The sequence below is a fragment of the Lithobates pipiens genome, unplaced genomic scaffold, assembly GCF_037356315.1.
Source record: "Lithobates pipiens isolate NorthernLeopardFrog02 unplaced genomic scaffold, aLitPip1_a1.2 Scaffold_1, whole genome shotgun sequence".
In the NCBI taxonomy this organism is placed as follows: Eukaryota; Metazoa; Chordata; class Amphibia; order Anura; family Ranidae; genus Lithobates; species Lithobates pipiens.
Window position 1 is genome coordinate 234,532,403 of NW_027507685.1, and position 17,283 is coordinate 234,549,685.

The 17,283-nt window shown below is 44.0% G+C and overlaps 1 long non-coding RNA gene and 1 other non-coding gene across 2 annotated transcripts in view; both read left to right on the plus strand.

The window, feature by feature from the left end:
• The first annotated feature begins 3,147 nt into the window (after window positions 1–3,147).
• LOC143984980 (uncharacterized) overlaps window positions 3,148–17,283 on the plus strand; it is a 50,228-nt gene continuing 36,092 nt past the window's right edge. Inside the window, exons 1-2 of the long non-coding RNA XR_013275307.1 lie at window positions 3,148–3,569; window positions 10,117–10,251. This is a non-coding gene — a long non-coding RNA (uncharacterized LOC143984980). The remainder of the gene's footprint in view (window positions 3,570–10,116; window positions 10,252–17,283) is intronic.
• Window positions 4,810–4,967, plus strand: LOC143989842 (small Cajal body-specific RNA 16). The gene has a single exon (XR_013277086.1).

Sequence of the window (17,283 nt, forward strand, 5' to 3'; positions counted from 1 at the left end):
TGGGAAAGGAAGTGAAGGGAAATCCCCCCCAATGGGGACACAGATGGCAAATAAAACCTGACAGGGGTTATAGTCCCCCTCACCTCTATTGTAAATGGGAAAAAAAAAGTTGGTCTTTATTCCTATTTTATCTTTTATCTGGTATGCGGGGGATGGTGGGGACTTGGTATAATCAAGAGTGAAACACATTACACATGGGGGGCTATGGGGGGGAGGGGTGAGCGCTCAGCTAGTCATTTGAACCCTTTCAGTGTTGGTGATTTTTGCTGATTCCTGCTCTCCCAGCATTCCATAGTTTGCCATCAAGGTGTATGTCAGAGGTGTGACCGGGACCTTTCTTAATTTCACAAACACCCAACAAGCATAGCGCCCCACAATTGATTTCAGTGTGTTTTCCTGTGCCCCACAAGTATCTGATGGCGCGTTTCACTTTGATTTATATCCCACGCATTTTGCCCACATTTCTTGTTTTGGGGTCTCACGTTTTGGGGGGGCATTTACAATAAATGGCACTACAAGCGCAAGGCTCGTATTTTTGCATGTTCCAGGATTGCGTGGAAACGTCCATTTCTGTGCGCATTACCGGAACACGCAGCTGTGACCGGAGACTGATATGGTGGAAAGTTGTCACCGCGGCATGCCGTGTTCCGCCATATTTCCATTTTCTATCGGTGACCACCATACAAAAACTTTTTTTTCAGTAGCGGGCAGACGTGTAAAGTGCGCATGTTTTCTTTGGATGGAAATGTTGGAGTAAAGTTCTTTGTCTCCTTTACTCCTGACCAGGGGCATTGCTAGGTCTGCAAAAGATCTGGGGCTAGAGCCCATAGCAGCGTAGTCAAGAAAGTGTGTGAGGAGGAGAACCCGGTAACATCTCGTTACCGCTAAGGGTGCAACAGATCAAAAAACTCACGGATCGGATCATTCCTCGGATCAGAGTCATGGATCGGATCATTTTTCGGATCAGCAAATAACTGAATTTGCAAAAACCTGTGAAAATTCCACCACCATATAGTCCCATACTGTAATATCCACAATCTCCCCACTGTAATATCCACGTCATCTCCCCCATTGTAATATTGGCTGAGCATGATGGCTGGGTACGGCTGGCTATCACTGAGTATGGCTGGGTATTACCGAGTATTGCAGGGTATTGCAGAGTATTGGCAGCTTATTGCTGGGTATTGCATTGCAGGTTATTGCAGAGTATTGGAAGAGTATTTCATTGGCAGGGTATTGCATTGCAGAGTACCGTTGGCAGAGTATTGGCAGAGTATTGCATTGCAGAGTATTGGCAGGGTATTGCATTGCAGAGTATTGGCAGGGTATTGCATTGCAGAGTATTGGCAGGGTATTGAGGGATGGCTGTGACTGCGCTTGTCACAGAGCAGCCCACATCGCTGCTTCCATATGATCTCTCCCCTCCACTGTACAGATCTGTACACAGAGGGGAGAGAGGAACCGGCGTCATCACACTGGTTTGTTTACAAGTGATCGCTCCGTCATTGGACGGAGCGATCACATTGTAAATCCCAACAGGTGCACCAAGATGGCTGCCACTTCGTAACTAGGCTGAAGCAGCGGCCTTTCCTAAGGCCGAGACCGTGGAGCGCTCCGTGGATCGCGGCTTGTACCGATCCGAACGTGGTGACGATCCGTTGCACCCCTAGTTACCGCGGTTTGTTTACATTCTGTGACCGGCTGTGATTGGACACAGCCGGACACGTGGTAAAGAGCCAATTTCATTGGCTCTTTACTGCGATCGTGTTTGGGCTGTGTCAGGGTGACAAGCGGCATCCCTGATCGCCGCTCTGCACGCGCCCTAGGCAACGTGAATGTGCACAGTACATGTGACCGGCTGTGATTGGACGCGGCCGGTCATATATATTTATATTGTTTATGTTTAAAATATATTTTTTTTTTTTTCTCCTTGTCAAACTTTTTTATTGATCATACAAAAATGTTTTTTTTTTTTCAATAAACAAAAAAAAATGTCAATTTTAAGACCATTGGGCAGAAGTGACGTTTGGTGTCACTTCTGTCATCCAACGGGAAGGGCATCCTGTTGGATCACATCACAGGTCCCAGAAGAATGCCCGGCCACTAGCAGAGTACAGCACAACTCGCGCATGCGTAGTGCGTGCCTGGCCGAGCAGCCGCCAGCTGTCACGGTGGGGTGCCCACAGTTCCTATAATGGTGCCATGGAGAGGAACGAGGCTCCATGCGGCCGCATCGCTGGACCGTTCAAAGTCAGCAGCGTTCTGCTTTTTGTAGCTGCTGACTTTTAATAAACTAAAAAAGTGGAACTCTGCTTTAAAGTTTAAAGACAGATAAGTTTCTGGTCGGACAGGGAATGCCGATCGGCGGGGTCTCCTGTCAAAGTGGGGTGAGCACTGGTAATCAACACATTGATTATCAGCGCAGCCCCATCAGAGGTGCCCACCACAATGTCAATTGGTGCCCATCAGTAACGCCTGTTAGTACCTTCTCATCAATGCCATCTATTAGTGCCCATCAGTGCAGCATATCAGTGTAGCCTATCAGTGCCCATTAATTATACATATCGGTGCCTCCTCATAAGTGCCCTCGGTGAAGGAGAAACTAAGAAAAATTCCCCCTCCCCCAAATTTCTGTCTTTTTTTATTTTTTAGTTTGTTTAGCAAAAAAAAAAAACACAGAAGTGATTAAATACAACCAAAAGAAAGCTCTATCTGTGGGAAGAAAATGAGAAAAATGTTTTGGGTACATCGTTGCATGACCGCGCAATTGTCATTTAAAGTACGACAAAGCTGAAAGCTGAAAATTGGCCTGGGCAGGAAGAGGGGAAAGTACCCAGTACTGAAGTGGTTAATTATATGCCAGTCAACCCAAAATTATTTGTTGGGTGGATGCAGGTAGATTATTCACTCATTGGAACTTTGTGTCTCTTGAGGGACTCGAGTGGTGAAATCTCCCAGTTGAGGTCATTGAGCCAGCATTCCCACGGACTCTCTCATTCCTCCAGTCATGTACATTTATTAGAAAGTCTGGTGGTGAAGTGAGGCCCTCACACAGTGGTCATGCTTTAGAACCCAGATGAAACAAAGTTTTTGCTCTTCCTATGAGGTTCTCTCTTCTATCCTCACCGTTTCTTTTTTTTGTCCCTTTAGGTGAGATGGGTCGCATCTGGAAGAAAGGAGAGCGAGTGTCCTGTGCCACATTGCTGGCCTTGGTGCTGGTAAATCTGCTGTGTACAACATTGGCTCAGAATCACCACGGGCACAGCCACGGAGATGTTCACCATGGCCACAGTCATGAAGGTCATCATGGGCACAGCTACGGACGTGCCCACTGCCACGAGCATGGACATGCGCACGGCCACAAGGACCATCACGGGCACGATCACCACGGTCATGGTCACGATGATCTTGATGCATTCAGAACCTGCTGGCAGTTTGAAGATGCACTACCCCAGGAGGCCGCTTAACAGCCTGCTAAAAGTGAGGCCAACGTAGACTCTCCACCATCCCCACCTTCTCCACCACAGTGGTTAAAAGAGAAGCTGGATCCTGTGACACTCTGGACCTATGTAAGTGTGACCCCCCCCCCCCTTTTTTTATGAGCATAACTCAAGGGGGGGTAATAGGAAAATATATATAGATATATATTTATTTATGAAGGGGTTACTATGTATCCTAGGGAGTGTTCTATCTGAAGGGGGATAGGACTGTGCAGTGAACTGACAGACGGTTTACACACACAGCTCCTGGTACTCCATGTCCCCCGGGCAATCGCAAGAGCCCAGTGGCGATTGAGACCGCTGGGCACTTTCATCACCATGGGGGGGCATGCGCCTCCGGCTTCGCAAGCGCTCCCTAGTGGCTGTTTATGCTACCGACGTAGCATAACGGCGATTTGCGCAGCCGAACCATGCTGTCGTAGTACAACTTTGGCAGACGGTTGGCATGCGGGTTAAAAAAAAGACAACTAGTTATTTTCCTTTTTGACCCATCCCAACTCCATTTTCATATTCAGGGGTAACCGACAACTAGGGTCCATTCACACGGGTATATGCGTATTTTTCCACATGAGTGCAGGTTCGCATTGGCAGGAAATCCTGCAACACGTATCTAAAGTACTTGCATTTAGATATGTACAGTTCTAATTCCATTCAATTTAATGGATACACATTTATGCATGTATGCATGTACACAAAAAATCAGCGGATCTGTGCGTCCCTGGACTCAGAGGTGGCCTACTTTTTTCTTTTTTTTTTTTCACAGCACATATTTTTGTAGATAGGCTCAGCTGTGTGTAGTATGGGCTCCTTGATTACTATAGTGCTGCATTTAGATTCACACAAAACGCAGTGAATGAGCCCTAAGGCCGCGTACACACGGGCGGATTGTCTGCCCATCTAAGTTCGTCAGACAATCCGACAGACAGTCCGTCCAACTTTCGAATGAACGGACTTGACCACACACGATGAACAGACAGTCCGCCGAAAGCTTGCGCGATGACGTGTACAGCACGTACGACGGGACTAGAAATTCGACGTCCAATACACTGCAATGCAACCTTCGCCGTGTAAATCCTTTCTGAGCATGCTCCATACTTAGTCCGTCGAACTAACCTACTCACGAGCGGATTGTCCGCTGAAACCAAGTTTGGACGGACAAAATTACGGAAATTCCGAAAGACTAAGTCCGTCAGACTGTCCGCTGAAAAAGTCCGCTGAAGCCCACACACAAGCGGATTGTCCGCTGAAACACGGTTCAGCGGACTAAGTTGGACGGACAATCCTCTCGTGTGTACGCGGCCTCAGGCTACCGGTCTTGGTTTCAGCTCCAGATTGACGTATCTGCCAGCCTTGCCGTGACCAAGAGTAATCCTTGAGGTGTGATCCTCTTCACTGAGGAACCCTGAGCAGTAACAGGTGTGGGCATTCCCCAGAGACTAATGTCCATGTATAATACTGCACACAATCTGAAAAAATGAAATAAGAAAATAAACGACAATTGGGCTTTAAAAGGCATAGTCCACCTTTTTAAAAAATGTAATACATTTTTGTGTTTAAAGCCTGCAGAGCATTGTAACCGGGATCATTGTATTGCAGGGGTAATACACAGGCTCCTCCAATGTTGTGCATACGGCTTTTCTGGTAAAGCTCTCTTCATTCACATCGATGTGAAAGGAGGAATCTGTTATGCTCTTCCTTTTATTTTTTTTGTTTTTTTTCGTTTCACAAAAAAAAGAACATTACATGTATGCCCAACATCAGGAGTGTGGCAGAAACTCCTAATGCTGGGCATAGGGCTCCATTCACACCTGAGTGTAGCATTTTCAGCAGAAAGTCACGCTATTTTGCTGTGTTTTTGCCGTGATTTTTTGTAGGTCAAAAGGACACCAATGTAAAAAGCAGAAAAACTCCCATATCTGCCTTTAAAAGAAAAAAAAGTTCCAGAACTTGTTTAAGTTTCAGGCATTTTGGAGTGGAGATGTGAACCTTCTCCATAGAGAATTCAGGCTTCAAGCTACAAAACGCTCAGGTGTGACTGGGGCCTAAACGTCATTTTTATTTTTTTTGAGGCCTTAAAATGCCGGGACAGTTGAAACACCCCCTATTGCCACATAAACTGAAAACGAAAAAATTGCGTGACAAAAAAATGAGATCTACAAAATACTCACCAGGCCTATTTTCAAATAAGATATAAAAAGTAAACCGCGCTATTCAGAAAAAATAATATTTTTTTTTCAAAAATGTATATAGGTTCCCTACAAGCAGCAACTCCAATCGTAATACTCCGATATAATAAACGAAATAAGTGAAAAAGGTAAGCTGCGCTAAAAAACAAAAACAAAAAAAAAAACTAACCTCAACTCAAAAAACTTAAATCACACGCATATTGAAAAATCTATAATCCCAAAAGGAAACTAGTGACAAAAAAGATGCAAAGATAGCTTAAAAATATTACTTAAAAATATTAAATAAATATAATTATATCAGTGAATAATATCTTAAATGCATAGGTGAGAATTAAAAATCACCAGTGCCAATAATATAATTAGCATAAATTATATGTCCCTTGTGCATAAAAATTGCATAAATTGTTAATAAAGCACAAAACACCAACTGATTATAATGAATGTACAAAAGACTTAAAAAAATGAATAGAAATAAAGTCAATAAAAGTCCCAGAGAAAACAATCAAAAGATGGTGAGGATTCGTCCAAAGTGAAGATATGGAGTGGGCACCCTCAATATTCTGTGTTGAAAGAAATCCAAGAAATCACCTCCACCAGTGAAAGGGGGCCGCTTACCAGAATTTAAGATCTCAGTATCAGTGAGATCAACAAGGCAAAAGCACAGGGGTTCTGGATGAGCCGTCACATGAGCCACAGTAAACTTTATCCTTGATGTAAGCCTCCAGACTCGGAACGAAGGTGTCATATATCATATAAAGAAGCAGAAAGGCACTCGCATAGCGTAAAACCTCTTACTTTAATAAATAATAAAATAAATAATATTGCACTCACATGTATAAAGAAGGAAACAATCGTGTAAATAGAAAACGAGCCGGCCGGCTCTCGTATGCCGCCCGCACTTTCGGGTTAGGCGTAGAACACGGTGACGTCAGCACGCCCTATTTTCAAATACCTTGCAGTGTCTACTTTTCAAAAAGGGGTCATTTTGGTCTGTAGTAGCCTGGTAGTGGAGGGCCTCGGAAACTGTTCTATCAGGTTCAGGTCAGTGAAGGCCAGTCAAGTTCCTCCACCCCAAACTCTCTCATCCATGTCTTTATGGACCTTGCTTTGTTCTTTGGTGGGCAGTCATGTTGGGAAGGGACCATCACTAAACTGTTCCCACAAAGTTGGGAGCCTGAAATTGTCCAAAATGTCTTGGTATTCTGATGCCTTCAGAATTCCCTTCGCTGGAACTGAGTGGCCAAGCCCAACCCCTGAAAAACAACCCCACACCATAATCCCCCCTCCACCAAATGATTTGGGCCAATGCACAAAGCAAGGTCCACAAAGACACGGATGAGCGAGTTTTGGGCCTGCACAGATTCCTGACCTCAACCCATTAGAACACTTTTGGGATTAAATAGAGCGGAGGCTGGGAGCCAGGTCTTCTCATCCAACATAAGTGCCTGACCTCACAAATGCTCTTCTGGAAGAATGGTCAAACCTTCCCATAGACACACTCCTAAACCTTGTGGACGGCCTTCCCAGAAGAGTTGATGCTGTTATAGCTGTAAAGGGAGGGTCAACTCAATACTGAACCCTACGGACTAAGACTGGGATGCCATTAAAGTTCATGAGTGTGTAAAGACACGTGTCCCAATACTTTTGGTAATATAGTGTATACACTTGGCCTGTGTGAGAAATATCTCAGTAACGTGACATCTTTGTATGTGATTAAAATAACTTGTCATTTTTAAAAATGTATGGCATAAAAAACATCTTCATGGACTCAACATGCCTCTCTCAGCAAATCCCTTGGGATATCTACTTACCAGAAAGGGGTCATTTGGGGGGTATTTGTACTGTCCTGGACTTTTAGCGCCTCAAATGTTATCATTCAAAAAGTCTGAGCTGCTAAAAAGCTGCAGAAATTCGGTGTATAAATAACAATTTAATAATTGAAGATAATTTTGGCCTAGGCCCGAAATGAGGAAGCAACGGGAGGAAAAAAAAAATAAGTTAAAAAAGTAAATATAAAATACTAGCGATCGACCGATTAACTTTTTTGGTGCTGATACGATACCGATATTTCGACCACCTCTCCTGCCGATAGCCGATATTTTGTACATTAAAAAAAATATATATTTTTAAGTCCCCTTGCTCTGTTGAGCCACTTTGGTTATTACTATAAAGCCGACCGTGCGCTCTAAAGAACGGTCCCGGGGGGTGATGCATGCAGCTGCGGGCATCAAACCCGCTACAACCCCTTGAAGCAATATTGCAAATATCAGTCCGTATTTTTACCGATACTTCTAAAGTGAATATCAGCCGCCAATAATCAGTCAATCCCTATAAAATACCTTACTATATCTATTTACTAAGACTAGCAGAATAAAGCTCCATACACACTATCAGATTTTCTGCTGATTTTTTTTTTCCCCTTCAGATTTAATAAAACCATATAATATGAGGTCAAACCTTAGAAGTTTCAATATGTATGCAATCGGGCAGGCCCTTCTACTACATGGTTTTGGTAAATCTGAAGACAACAATCAGCAGAAAATCTGATAGTGTGTATGGAGCTTTAGGACGAGCTGGGCGATTTTGAAAAAAAAAAACTTGATTCACGATTCTAATCGAGGGTTTTTTTATTATTATTTTTTTATGGACACCGTTGCCGGTCCTGAGGAGTCTTTAGGCAAGTCCGCGGCGTCCAGCCTCGCGGACTAGGCCGAAGCCGCGGCCTCGCCTAAAAACTCCTGCCCGCAGCACATCAGGACCGGCACGGTGGTGAAAAAAAAAAATCTAAATTAGTTTTGCTTAAATTTTTAATTGATTTGACCTCTCAACTCGATTCAAGATTTAAATAGTTTTTTTTCCCCCAGCCCCTGCTTTAGGTTTAAAAATTGGTTAAAGCTGATCTTTACTCTGAGCGGACCAGAGCTTTTAATATTAGGAAAAACAAAAGAAGTCCCATACTGTGCAGCGGAAGGGAGGAGGGTTGGATGGGAGTAAACTTGTCATGGAGGGTGAAGATCCTCTTTAATGTTGATTGTGAGAGTCCCCACCCCCTTTCCTGGCCGGCCGGGTAGCGTGCTCGGATAAGGGTCTGGTATGGATCTGGGGGGGGACCCCCACGCCGTTCTTTCGGCGTAGAGGGTTCCCCTTAAAATCCATAGCAGACTTAAGGGCCTGCTATGCTCTCGGAGGGGGAACTCACGCCAATTTTTTTAAATAAATTTGGTGTGGAGTTCCCTCTTGAGAGCTGATAATTCTGTGAGAGTCGCCTCCGCATAGACGGAGATCCGACTTGGAGGCGACCTCCATTGAAATCAATGGGTACCAGTCGCCTACAAGTCAGATTGAAGTAGTACAGGAACCTTTTCTGAAGTCGGAGCGACTTCAGTAGTGTGCATTAAGACGGCTCTCATTCACTTACATTGATTTTTACATGTGGCGGGACTAGGGGCGACCTGAAGTCGGATACGAGTCGCCCCTGTGTGAACCGGCTCTCAATGTTGATTGTGAGAGTGTTACTAAACCCAGGACTCTGCATTCACTATATCTGGTCTGTCACAGAACATGCAAATGCAGTTATTTTAAATATTTTAAATATAAAATATTAATATTATAAAATATAATATTTTAAATATAAACTGCTAAATGCCTTTTCTCTTCTGCAGTATATAGCAGTCTTGTAACTTCTATCAGTGTCTGGTTAAAGCTGGTAGGAGGAGTTTTCATTCTCCTCTGACTGTCCTATGAGGATGTGGGACCCCTGACCCTCTGTCTGGACAGTGCTGATTGGCCCTGTGCTGATCACACTCGCCCAAGAAAAAAAAAACTCTAGCAAGATGCACCAAACTGATCATGTGCAGAGTGCCCCCATAGCTCTGTCTTATCAGGAGATGGATTTGGAACAGTGGAAGAAGGGGAGGATCAGAGAAGACAGGACCAAACAGCCTTTTTTACACAATGCAGAGGATTAACCCCTTAGGTTCCACAGTGAGTATAGTAAGTGAGCTTCACTGCAATAAACAGTCTGATTTTACTTGGGGGTTTAGTAACACTTTATTTCTGCTTTAATTGTCACAAGAAATATGGTTTGTCAGTTGCAGTCGAAATAAATGTAAGAATGAAATATGACCTGTACTAAAATACATATGACCACCTGAAAACACTAGTTGCCTGACTGTCATGTTGGTCCTTTTGGCTTCAGTACTTTGAGTCGCTGACCCAGGAGAAATATGGAAATCAGGAGATTTGACTTCACTTGCTGCATGCTTGTTGGTCAGGGATCAGCAGCACAGCCAGGCTACAAGCTCGGTTCAGAAGGAGGTCAGCAATGGTGGGTTACAGATTTACCCCAAAGAAGAAAAAAAACACAAAACCTAGCTGTGATGTATTTTCTCAGTATTGACTCTCCATGTTTCTGTGTGCTCTTCTGGCAGATCACAGCCACGCCCATATGATGTCCGTCGGCCTCTGGGTGCTGGCAGGAATCATCGCCTTCCTGGTCGTAGAGAAGTTTGTGCGCCACCTTAAAGGAGAGGATGGACATGGCCATAGCCACGGTCACACCCACGGTAAGTCGGCGTCAAAGCTTCTAGATCACGGCAGCCTTGAGGAACTACAAGTGTCAGCAAGCCCTCCCTGCTTTTGTTGCCAGTAACACATTGAAAGTGATTGTAAAGGTTCAAGTTTTATTTTTTAAAATAATAAACACGTCATACTTACCTTCCGCCCCAATCCTCCTCTTCTCGGGGGCCCCTGCTGGCACCTCTGGCCCCCTAGTATGTGTATGTATGGAAGATAAAGAAGATGAGGGCAGATGTACATAGTCCGTTCCTGAGTATTTCCAAGGCTCTCCGTTGCGCCCCCCCCCCTCCTTCCTGGCCACATGCGGTATTACATGAAATTGAAGTCAATGCAGAATGATTTATCTTAGTTTCCATTGACTTCTATTGGGAAATTCGCTTTGATATGAGAGCGCTTTGGATTACAAGCATTCTCCTGGGATTATGCTTGTGATCCAAGGTTCCACTGTACAATCTTTTATAATGCAGAAGTCCCTGTTCACACCTGAGAGGTTTTTTTCCAGCTTGTAAAATGCTCAGCTCTGAAGCTCCAAAATGCCCAACAATTAAAATCGTAATCAATTCAATGAATGTCCCCTGTTCACATCTGAGCGTTCTGTCATCTAAAGCAAAATGCCTGTTGCTCAAAGTTCAGGAGCTTTCTTTTTTGGCATATTACAAGCATTTTTAGCCTCATAGACTTCAATAGAAACTCCTCACTTGGGCAGAAAAACACTCAAAAAAGCAGCTCCCCGCCCCTGATCTCCTCTCCCTCTCCTCTCCCTACTGCTTTCTATTAGCTAAACAAAATGCCTGAAGCTGTAAAATGCTTGTACTGTAGTATGCTTCTAAAACGCTTTAAAAATAAGTTTGTAAAAAGTTGAAAAGCCAGTAAATCTATATGCTCAGGTGTGAATGGAGCCTAAATTGTCATTGCTGTAGAAATCGCTGTAATAAATGATTTGGGCATCATTTTCAAATCCCCATTTTTCTCAGAGAGGACAGTGCCACCTGCAGGCAGTGTATAGAAACACTTCCCGAGTGCACACAGCAGCAAGCTTCAAAATTCCCTAATCATTGAAACGTCGTGATGCAAGTTTTTTTTTTTCTTCATAAAAATGTAAAGCGGTATTAAACCCAAAACCAAAAATGTAATATATTGCAGCTTACCAAACCTTAGATGTGGTGGCTGAATGTGAGTTATTTTTTTTTTTTTTTCTTGGCTTTTCTCCTTTTTATCTCACCTGGTGATCTGGCCAGTAACACACTTCCTTTCTTGAAGTGTCTGCATTCTGGATGAAGTAGTAAAGCAGACACCTTTTTAGGGCTGCAACTAAACCCCCCTCCTGATATTTATTCAGCGAGTACTACATATTTACATTAGGTGGGGTTCCCATTTAGTCCAAATTTTTTGCTTATCAGTTCACATATGTGCAGAGCAGCCGAAGTGTGTTTTTAAAAAGGATCCGGTGCCATTTTCAGTCTGGTTCAGGTGTTATTTGAAGTGTCCTAGACTTAAAAAATTTGCACCTGAATTTGTGGACAACAACGCATCGGACTCCTTTTGAAATATCGCCTTGGAAAGGGCACCATACATATGTGAACTTATGGAGGACACGTCGGACACTTTTGACACATTTTTGGGACCATTCACATTTACACAGAGATCGGTGCTATAAAATTGCACTGATTACTGTGTAAATGCGACTGGCAGGGAAGGGGTTAACACCAGGGGGCGCTGCAGGGGTTAATATGTTCCCTATGGGAGTGATTCTAACTGGGGGGGACTCACAAGGGGAGGAGACCGATCAGTGTTCCTCTGTACTGGGAACACACCATTGGTCTTCTCTCCTCTCACAGCCTGTGGATCTGTGTGTTTACATACACAGATCCACGGTCCTGCTGTGTTCCCGGGCAATCGCGGGTGCCCGGCGGACATCGTGGCCGCGGGGCACACGCACCGGGTTCCGAGCAATGCCGCGGGTGCGTGTGCCGCCTAGATGGCTGGGAATCAGAGGACGTCATATGACGCCCACCCAGGATGGGGGATCCCATCTGTGGGCGTCATATGTCTATGGGCCGAGGCTGAAGTGGTTAAGGGTTCATAACTCCTTTTTAAAGAGTAACTCCACATTTTATTTCAATGCGTTTATTATTTATGTTGGTATAAGCATTTGGTACAGATCAAACAGTTCGCATTTTGGGTACAGAGAAAGTAAGCCAAATATATGGATCCAAAAATAAGACAAAAAGATGTAACTTTTTTACCGGAGCTTATCTTAGATCAATTAGAAGAGTAACAAATCCGTACACAAAGCATTGATATCAAAAGTCACGTAACTCTACTTTTGTTGAGAAAAAAAATTCCCATGTGGGTGATCTCTGTACATTGCAAGGATTTAAACAAACTGTTGCAGATTCATACCTTTTTGGTATTCTGAAGAAATCCTTGTTTGTGTCCATGTGGAAAATTATTCTAATGGTAGTGGTTTCATTATTATCAATCAGCTGCTGCACCTGCAGGTCTCTAATGGGGAATGTTGCCATTTTGCATTTACAGAAAATGACAGCGCTGCAAAGGAAAGGTAATTTTACCCTCTTGCTTACTGGGCACATTTACTCACTTCCTGCCCAGGCCAATTTTCAGCTTGCGCAGTCTTTACAATTGCACGGTCATGCAACACTGCACCCTAAGCAAGTTGTTTTTTTGTTTTGTTTTTTCACACAAATAAAGCTTTCTTTTGGTGATATCTGATCAACACTGGGTTTTTATTTTTTGCTAAACAAACGAAAAAAGATCGAAAATTGGGAAAAAGAATTTTTTTTTATTTATTTTTTCATAGTTTTGTTATAAAATTTTGCAAACAATTTTTTTACTTCACCGATAGGAGGGCACTGGTGGGACTGCACTGATAATCAGTGCTGATGTCCCTTTTAGCACGAGCCGGTTATCGGCTTTATTCTTTTCTTCTCGTGCTAACAGCGTGAGGAGTACAAATTCGATAACCGGCTTGTGTTCACAGCCGTGATCAGCTGTCAGTGGACACAGCTGATCACATGGTAAAGGGCCGCTGTGATTGGCCCTTTTACCATGATCAGCTGCGTCCTTCGGACTCTGCAATCACAGTGCACCGCCTGCGTGCTGGAAGTGTGATTACAGAAGAACGTCAATAGATGCCCTCCCGGCAAAGGAACCCCCATGCTGTAGCCGTCATTCAGCTATAGTGCGGGCGGCAACAGGTTAATAACATTCAATAACAATAGGATTTGTGTCGTAATTGTATACACTATATCATTCATTTTTTCGGCTTGCGACTTGAAGTTTCGGCCAATCGGCTTGCGACTTGAAGTTTCGGCCAATCGGCTTGCGACTTGAAGTTCCGACCAATCGGCTTGCGACTTGTTGTTTTGGCCAATCGGCTTGCGACTTGTGTCGGCCAATCGGCTTGCAACTTGAAGTTTCAGCCAATCGGCTTGCGACTTGAAGTGCCAACCAATTGGCTTGCGACTTGATGTTTTGGCCAATCGGCTTGCGACTTGTTTCGGCCAATCGGCTTGCGACGTGACGTGTTAGGTATCTATTTACTCGGCATAACTTCATCTTTCACATTATGCGAAAAAAATAGCCTAACTTTACTTTTTTTGTTTGTTTTTTTAGCACAAAACTGTTTAAAAAGGAAAACTTGTTTGAAAAATTAATGCGCAAATACCACACGAGATACAAAGTTGCAATGACCACCATTGTATTCTCTAGGGTCTTTGCTAAAAAAAAATATGTTTGGCGACTTGATGATCAGCCAATGGGCTTGCGACTTGATATTCAGCCAATGGGCTTGCGACTTGTTCGGCCAATGGGCTTGCGACTTGTTCGGCCAATGGGCTTGCGACTTGTTCGGCCAATCGGCTTGCAGCTTGACGTTTCGGCCAATCGGCTTGCAGCTTGACGTTTCGGCCAATCGGCTTGCAGCTTGACGTGTTGGCCAATCGGCTTGCGGCTTGAAGTTTCGGCCAATCGGCTTGCGGCTTGAAGTTTCGGCCAATCGGCTTGCGACTTGAAGTTCGGCCAATCGGCTTGCGACTTGAAGTTCGGCCAATCGGCTTGCGACTTGAAGTTCGGCCAATCGGCTTGCGACTTGAAGTTCCGGTCAATCATCTTGCGACGTGACATGTTAGGTATCTGTTTACTCGGCATAACTTCATCTTTCACATTATGCGAAAAAATGGGCTAACTTTACTGTTTTTTTGTTTTTTTAGCACAAAACTGTTTAAAAAAGAAAACTTGTTTGAAAAATTGATGCACAAATACCACACGAGATACAAAGTTGCAACGACCGCCATTGTATTCTCTAGGATCTTTGCTAAAAAAATATATATAATGTTTGGGGACTTGATGTTCAGCTAATCGTCTTGCGGCTTGAAGTTTCGGCCCATCATCTTTAGAAGAGGCTTCCGAGACGACAGCCATGCAACCCCTGGATATGATGCTGAGCGCATGCACTCAACTTATTTGGTCGACGGTGAGGCCTGTTCTGAGTGAAACCTGTCCTGTTAAACCGCTGTATGGTCTTGGCCACCCTGCGCAATCTTTATGTAGAGCAACAATTCTTTTTTTCATACCCTCGGAGAGTTCTTTGCCATGAGGTGCCATGTTCAACTTCCAGTGACCAGTATGAGAGAGTGAGAGCGATAACACCAGATTTAACACACCTGCTCCCCATTCACACCTGAGACCTTGTAACATTAACGAGTCACAAGACACCGGGGATTGAAAATGGCTAATTGGGCCCAATTGTGGACATTTTCACTTAGGGGTGTACTCACTTTTGTTTCCAGCGGTTTAGACATTAATTGCTGTGTGCTGAGTTATTTTGAGGGGACCCTAAATTTACACTGTAGTAAAGTGTGATTTTTTTTCAAGTTTGTCACATGAAAAGATATAATAAAATATTTACAAAAATGTGAGGGGTGTACTCACTTTTGTGAGATAGTGTATGTATGGTGGGTGGTCTGCAATTGGTTAAAGTGGAGCACAGCTTTTAAAAATCTACAAGGATCTAAAACATCTCTTTGTATATTCTTTGTACATCTCTTTGTATATTCAAAACAAATAAGCCGGTGGCACAGCATAAAATCCAATGCAAGTGAAGCTTTATTATTCCAGAAAAACAACAAAAATCCCATCCTCGAACCTCCTGTGGCCTGCGTCACCTTAAACTGGGCTAATCATCTTCTAATGTATTAGCAGGAGTTTGGCTTCAAATGGTTAGTGTATCTAAATCTCCTAGTCCATCTAACACTCCCCTTCCCAGGATTGACAGTGCAGCTGTCCAAATGTGCCCCCCTGTGCTCCTTCATCCAGAGTAGGGGTGCTCTAATAAAGGAAGTGTGTTACTGGCCAGATCACTAGGTTAAAACAAAGGGAGAAAAGCCTATCAAAAAATGATTGCAGCTACAGCATCTAATGATTGGTAAGCTGCAATATATTACATTTTTTGTTTTGGGGTTTAATACAGTTTAAGTGAGCCAATACCCAGTTCATGAACACTAAAGTATATTAGATATTCTGAAAAAGCAGAACTTTAAGGGATAAGTTCACCTTTCTGAACATCCATATTTATGGTATAACATGTTCAACATCTGCCCCCTCTTTCCCCCCCAATCTTCGTGGTCTTTGAATTTCTTTCTTTTTATCTTTCAGACATCGAGCGCCACTTTTTCGTCGCATCAGTTTCATGCTCTGGAGGAAGCATAAAGCGAACACAACGTTTTATTTTTTTTTTATGTAGAAGTGGCTTCGTCTTGGTTGATTATCATCTTCATGCCCTTGAGGAAGTGTAAAGCCAAAATGATATTTTGGTTTCTCTATGTAGAAGTCACACTCTGGCCATGTCTAGGTCACACTCTGGTGGAGTGGCCATGTCTAGGTCGCACTCTGATGGAGTGGCCCCGTGTGGGGCGCCCTCTGGTGGAGCAGCCTCGCCTGGGGCACACTCCTGTGGAGCGGCCTCGCCTGGGGCACACTCCTGTGGAGCGGCCTCGCCTCGCCTGCGACTTGAAGTTTCAGCCAATCGGCTTGGGGCTTGAAGTTTCGGCCAATCAGCTTGCGACTTGAAGTTTCGGCCAATTGGCTTGCGACGACGTTTCGGCCAATCGGCTTGCGACTTGACGTTTCGGCCAATCGGCTTGCGACTTGACGTTTCGGCCAATCGGCTTGCGACTTGACGTTTCGGCCAATCGGCTTGCGACTTCGGCCAATCGGCTTGTTCGGCCAATTGGCTTGCGACGTGACATGTTCGGTATCTATTTACTCGGCATAACTTCATCTTTCACATTATGCGGAAAAAATGGGCTAACTTTACTGTTTTTTTGTTTGTTTTTTTAGCACAAAACTGTTTGAACTGGATGGACTGGTGTCTTTATTCAACCTTACTAACTATGTAACTATGTTTAAAAAAGAAAGCTTGTTTGAAAAATTGATGCGCAAATACCACACGAGATACAAAGTTGCAACAACCGCCATTGTATTCTCTAGGGTTTTTGCTAAAAAACATATGTTTGGCGACTTGATGATCAGCCAATTGGCTTGCGACTTTGGCCAATCGGCTTGCGACTTGAAGTTTCGGCCAATCGGCTTGCGACTTGAATTTTCGGCCAATCGGCTTGCGACTTGTTTTGGCCAATCGGCTTGCGACTTGAAGTTTCGGCCAATCGGCTTGTGACTTGAAGTTTCGGCCAATCGGCTTGCGACTTGAAGTTTCGACCAATCGGCTTGCGACTTGACGTTTCGGCCAATCGGCTTGCGACTTGACGTTTCGGCCAATCGGCTTGCGACTTGAAGTTACGAACAATCGGATTGCGGCTTGAAGTTTCGGCCAATCGGCTTGCGGCTTGTTCGGCCAATCAGCTTGCAACCTGACATGTTAGGTATCTATTTACTCGGCATAACTTCATCTTTCACATTATGCGAAAAAAATGGGCTGTTTAAAAAAGAAAGCTTGTTTGAAAAATTGATGCGCAAATACCACACGAGATACAAATTTG